This window comes from Gossypium hirsutum, chromosome A01 (assembly GCF_007990345.1).
Source record: "Gossypium hirsutum isolate 1008001.06 chromosome A01, Gossypium_hirsutum_v2.1, whole genome shotgun sequence".
Taxonomy (NCBI): domain Eukaryota; kingdom Viridiplantae; phylum Streptophyta; class Magnoliopsida; order Malvales; family Malvaceae; genus Gossypium; species Gossypium hirsutum.
In genome coordinates, this window is record NC_053424.1 from 79987447 (window position 1) to 79994331 (window position 6885).

At 32.1% G+C, this 6885-nt stretch overlaps 1 non-coding gene across 1 annotated transcript; it reads right to left on the reverse strand.

Moving 5' to 3' along the window:
* Positions 1 to 6394: 6394 nt before the first annotated feature.
* LOC121207964 (small nucleolar RNA R71) lies at positions 6395 to 6501 on the reverse strand. The gene has a single exon (XR_005903035.1). It is a non-coding gene; the product is annotated as a small nucleolar RNA R71 (small nucleolar RNA).
* Positions 6502 to 6885: the final 384 nt, after the last annotated feature.

The following is a 6885-nucleotide window of genomic DNA, read 5'->3' on the forward strand; positions in this document are numbered from 1 at the left end:
CTGTCAATCGAGGGTAAAACGGTAATTCTATAAATTGAGGGTAAAACAATAATTTTGTAAATCGAAGGTAAAACGATAATTCTATAAATCGAGGGTAAAACGATAATTCTGTAAATCGAGGGTAAAACGATAATTTTGTAAATCAAGGGTAAAACGATAATTTTGTAAATCGAGGGTAAAATAGTAATTCTATAAATTGAGGGTAAAACAGTAATTTTGTAATTCGAAGGTACTTTAATAATTTTACAAGTCGAGGGTATTTTAGTAATTTTGCAAACTGAGGGTATTTCGGTAATTTTACAAATTGAGGATATTTGGGTAATTTTATAAACCGGAGGTACTTTGGTAATTTTACAACTGGGGGTATTTCAGTAATTTGGTAAACTAAAGTATTCTAAACAGGGATAACAATATGAATGGGCCTAAAGCCCTTCTCGGCCCAAATGGGCCCACACGCTCGTGTGGCCCTTTGAGCCCAAATCTAGCCATAGATATGAGATTCACCTAGCCTAGTCCAATATTTACTGCACAATCAAACAACTTATCCAATTGGGCCCTAGGCCCATTGGGCCCACATGGCCCCTTTCGGCCCATCGCGGCCCGAAGTAGCCATTCTATAGCTAGAGTAGTGAGAAAATACACACATGATAGGAGACTGGAGTTAATCCGCGCTCCGAGCACTATTAGCCGACGCCCAACCCAAACACGAAACATACATTGGTCAACGGAGCGACATAACTAATCAATTATACAAACAATTCATGTAGAACTCTAGTTATAAATATGTAAATTAAAGTTTCAAACACTCACATGTCACTAACAATAATATTTGAGCTTAAATAATCCTTAAAACATTGGTTGGAGGCCTAAATTTCAAAAACTAGGTGATGTGTCTCAATACCTAGGTCAATGTTTCATTAAATGGCCGCATGGCTTTAGACACTAGAGCCATGTCTTGAGATTTAAACTCTTACAACAGTTTGGCTATTGGCTTTGAATGTCTCAAGCTCGAGACATTCACATGGAGATGCATGCTTAGCCTAATTTATTTCTCATGTCTCGAGACATGGTACTTAGAATTGTAAAAGTAAAATCAAAAGTGTAAAAATTTTACATAAAACATAAAATGAACATGCCAAATCATCTTAAAATTCTACCAAACATATATTCAACATATTTAATACATAAGAATACATCCATAACACAATTTAAACATGTCAAAGAATAACATATACTAAATTTACCTATCCAAGTAAAGTCGTTAAGGAAAGACCTAAAATAAACAAGGTATGAACCAAAATTTGCTTAAACACATCAATCTTGCTATCATCATGTTACCAACATAGTTCAATCATCAAAATATGCTCAATACACCATCACATTTTCACAAGCTCCGAGTAATGCAATTTATAACAGCTTAGTAGTTTAGTTACCTACTTTTAACAACATACATGTCATACAATTTGAAACATTTGGAATCTTATATATAAACATTAAAAATTAAAATTCTTTATACTCAGATAAACCAAAGAAATAATATCACTTAAAACTTTGCCAATGTGGCCAAAAACAAATGTGAAAATAACTTAAATCATTTAAAAAATATGGTTTAAAACTCAAACTAGTCCTAGGTACATGCCTTAACAAATCAGATTAAGAAAATAAAGTCTCTACAATATATTGTGAGAAACTTGAGACGAGTTGCTGCCATGTGAACCTTCACGCTTTACCTATAACTAGCACACATAAAACAATATGAAATGTTAAGCAAAGATGTTTATTGGTGTTTATTTGAATTCTAACATTACATACAGAATGGTTAATAAAAAAGCAAACTAGATACAAATGTTGAGGATTGACTAGTTGTCCAATCACTTGAAAGAGGCGCTAATGTTCTCTAAGATTGATTGAGATTAGGGAATTATTAGTGAAGGGCCCAAGAATCTGATGTCCTTAAAATTACATTCAAGACTTAATATGGGAATTATGAATTCTTGGCTATTCCATTTGAATTATCTAACACACTACCAACATTCATGGATTTATGAAAAAAAATCTTTCAATCATATTTGGATCAGTTTGTGGTAGTGTTCATCGAGGATTTACTTGTGTACTCTAATTCCGAGGATGATCATGATGCATACTTCTAGATTGTATTGCAAACTCTAAGGGATAAAAAAATGTATTCAAAATAAAGTAAATGTGACTTCTAGCTATTTAAAGTGGCTTTTTTGGGTTAGATAGTATCATTAAAAGGGATCCGTGATGATCTTAAAAATATTTTGTAATACCCCACATTTCTGATGCTTTTCTAGGAATTTAATTAGTTTTTTGATATGAAAATTTGATTCCTATGGATTTATTTATTTTTGAATTATTAAGAAGTCATGAGTAAATATTTTATTTCATTTTCTAAATTTTAAGCTCAATTAGATAAAAATAAAAGCTAATGGGAAAAGTAGTCATTTTTCCACTGATATTTCATATTTCGATATGAAAAATTAAGCTCTTTACACACTTAAAGAGCTTGATTTCGAGGATTTAGTTGAGTATTTTTATTTTTCTCGTACTTAGGTTAGTTTTTTCTTTAATGGTAAAATTTAGTTTATTTTATGTTTCGTTGAATAAAAATGTCAATTACATGTCGCTATGAACTTAATAGCGGCTAAGACATTTTCAGGAACTTAGTTGAGGAGAATGCAAATGCAAGTAAGAAGATGCAATGTTGCAACCTTGGGAAAGTGATGTTGCAACCTAGTGTTCCATGACCCCAAGGTCGACATCACCTATGAATGTCGCGACATTACTTGTTTTTTATCAACTAACGAGACAACCATCAAAATCGCAACATTCAATCTTTGATGTTGTAACACTGAGCCCTCTGATGTCAAGGTCGCAACATTCGTCTTATAATGTCACAAGATCCGTCCTAGACCTAGATTGAAGAAGTCGAGCAAGGTTGAGTCACAACCTTTAATGTTGGAACCTAAAGCCCCCTAATGACAATATCGTGACATTGGTCATAAAATGTCAGGACTTGAGCATAACACAATCAAATTTAAGAGGGTATCATGAAGGAATCCTAAGTCAAAGTTACCTTATTAAGTTTATTAATAAGGATATTTTTGTAATTGATGTATTAAAAATGATTTGCCTATAAATACTACTCAAACAATTACAAATTACTTTATTTTCTCTTTTCAATTAAATAAATTACCATTTGGACTTTCAATTATTTTATGTATCGAAGTGTCCTCTCTATTGAATCAATAATTTTCTAGACAATTCCTAAGTAATTCATCTTATGCTTTATATTTATTGTATGAAATTTAATTCTTTGTTTAATTGCATGATGGGTATGTGCTAAATTGCTTGGGTGATTGGTTTATTGAAATGCTTGCATGTGAATTTATTAAATGAGAACATTGGTAATTGAGTCTCTTATGTTGGAAAAATATGGACATCACATGTATAATAAGAATAATTAAATATTTTTTACTATCATAAAAAGGTTAGTCCAAATTAAAAGTGATCTAATTTGGTTAGGGCTTATTGGACTTCAATTATTAAATAAAGTATGCGCTAAACATGTGTAAATACTTTAGTAACTAATTTCTAATTGATGATCGGCTGATTAGAAATTAAGATTAATGTGCAAAAGTTATATATTAAGGTTATGGCCTCCAAATTACTTTTGTGTAGATATTCTAAATTATATACGTGTAAATTTGAAAGATCAAAACAACAAGACTTGAAGATTTCAAGATATCAATGGATTCAGATATTGGAAACATGAAAATATACACACTTTTTCATGCCCCTTTTAACTCAAATTCATGCAGTTTCGCTAAAATCCTTGTCAAAAAATATTTAATTATGATAAAATAATTAAATTGTACTTAGAATATTAACATGTTGAATTTTACTTAATTTTATAATAAATTTTGATTAATTTTGATCATTTTCTACAGATTCACACAAAGGGTGAAAAATAGCTCAATAGACACTATTAGAAGCACAAAACCGAGAAGCAATTTTGAAGCATCAAGGCGAATTAATTTTTCAGCCTAAGACTGTCCAAATTATGTGTATTAATTCATAATATAATTAATTTTAATTTTAATCCAATTTAATTTGGGTTAAATAAATTATTATTAATTAATTATGAAAAGTGACCTAGTTGAGCTGAACTGAGAAAACCGATCCAACCAAGCACTAGGCAGCCCAAAACCGTCCCACATACAGACTCAATCAGCTTGCTTGGCTGATTATTTAACTAGGAAAATGGCCCTTGAAGACTCCTTCAAATTGCATTCAAACCCTTCCACTATTTATGCTTTCTAGATTTGCCCCTACCTAAAAATAGCAAGTTTGAATTCTTCAAACTTGCCACATGTGTGGCCGGCCATGGGGGGACTCTATTGTTGCTGATTTTTGATAATTTCAGCAGCCATCTCAACCTATAGATACCCCCTTTTCTGCTCACTTCAAACACATCTCAACCCTTCTCATCTCTTCACTTCTCTCTCATTTTTCTTTCTTCATTCCCTTTTGTTGTTCTTCATTTTCTTCCCATATTCCCTCGCCGATTTCACCTCTTGTAAAAGAGTCAATAAACCACCTTTTGGGGCAGCATTCTAGTGTTCGTAGAAGCCTCAGTTCGACAAAAACAAGCGGGGAAGGAGGGGTGGGGCAAACTAGTCAAGCCATGGAGAAAATACTGGATTTGATTCTTGTTCCTTATCATTTTAATTTTATTGTTATTATAATGAACATGTAAATGAATATTTGTGATATTGATATGTTCAATTTAATTAATATGGTTTAAATTTAATTCGTATTAGGTTGATTGTATTTCGTCTACTTAATTTCTTAAAATTGTGTTTGTGTTGTTATAGGCCTCGGTAAGATGTTTGATTAAGTAAAACCATGACTAAGTTATTCTTGCATTACAATTGTAAGGTAACTAATGAATTAATTATTTAAACGGATTGAAATTGTAATTAATTGACACAAAACTTAATCAGTGCATGTTTAATCATTTAAGGTAGTTGAGGGTTAAATTAGCAACGATATCTTACGATACATTAGCCTTGCATAGCTTGCAAGATTAATGTGATTAAACTGTTTCAAGATAGAAATACATTGTTACCTCACATAATCTTTTATGTGCTTATGAGATTGAATTAATTGTTTGAATTTGTATAGAGATATGTACAAGAGATTATTTTAATTTCATAAGTATGTATGTACATTAAGACATTTGCTTATTAAAATTTGTTTAATCGGTTGAATTGATATAGAGATATAGTCAAGAGATAAATGAATTTTTGGTAAGTAAGTATGTTTATAAGTTAGCAACTTACCTAGTTGCAGTGAATTTGTTCATAACAACATAAGCATGAGTTTAATAATTCTAGTTAAGAAATGTAATTAATCTAACACAATTATATCATCTTGATTGAAATCATCTTTTGAAATTGTGTATTGGAACTTTTATTTTATTTTTATTTATTTTACTTAGTTAAAATCCTAGTTTTTAGTCACCTTCTCAAATCAAAATATTTTTCCTTACCAAAGTATTTTTAAAATTGCATTCATAAATAATTCTTTTCATAGTCCCTGTGAGTATGACAACTCGACATTTACTTGTCATTTTATTACTTGTTGCGATTATGTACACTTGCACATTTGTTGCGATTATGTACACTTACACATTTCTGTCGTTTCAAGTTTTTTGGCACTGTTTTCGGGTACTGTTTAAAAAGTCATTATTTGTGAAATTGTTAGTTTTGCATTTTGGTTTATTTTAACTTAATTAATTTTTTTGTGATTATTTCAGGTGTTTATGAGTATTGACCGATTTATCGATTTACTCCCTGTAAACCCTAAAATTGAACAAACTTTTCGATAGTGAAGAAGACAAGCGAGTCAGAGAAGGACCGAGGAGATGAACCTTGAAAATTTGAATGAAGGAAACAGAGCAAACCATGTTCAAAATCCTATCCTTACTGCTAATGATAGGGATAAAGCTCTAAGACAGTATCCCGTGCCAGTGTTTCATGATCTTAATCCGGGTATTAGGAGACTCGAAATTGAGGTACAACAATTCGAGCTGAAGCCAGTCATGTTCCAGAAGCTTCAAACAGTGGGCCAATTCAATGGAATGCCTACCCATGATCCTCATCTTCACTTAAGACTATTTATGGATGTGAATGATTCTTTCAAGTTAGCCAAAGTACCAGAAAATGCATTAGGATTGAAGCTATTCCTGTATTCGCTAAGGGACAGAGCTCGAGCTTGGTTGAACTTATTGCCACCAAATTCAATTTCCACATGGCAAGAGTTAGCAGAATGATTCCCCATGAAGTATTTCCCGCCTAGCAAGAATGCTAAATTGAGGAACGAGATCACTACTTTCCAAGAAATGGATGATGAGTACTTGTATGAGGCATGGGAAAGGTATAAAAAATTATTACAGAAGTGCCCTCATCACGGAATCCCACATTGCATCCAACTTGAGACATTTTATAATGGTCTCAATACCTGCACAAGGATGGTCGTGGACTCTTCTACTAATGGTGCTCTCCTTTTTAAGTCTTATAATGAGACTTATGAAATCATTGAGAGGATTGCCAGTAACAATTATCAACGGCCAACTAATCGACCAGCGTTTGGAAGACGAGTCGCTGGAATACATGAAGTAAACGCTCTTACTTCACTTGCATCTGAGGTATCCTCAATATCTTCAATGCTTAAAAATTTTACCATTAATGGGTTTAATAGTTTTGAAGCATAACCACCAAATCAATTTGAAAATGTAGCCTCTGTCTATTGCATGGAAGGACATCTGTTCGAAGAATGTCCATCAAACCCAGAATCCAT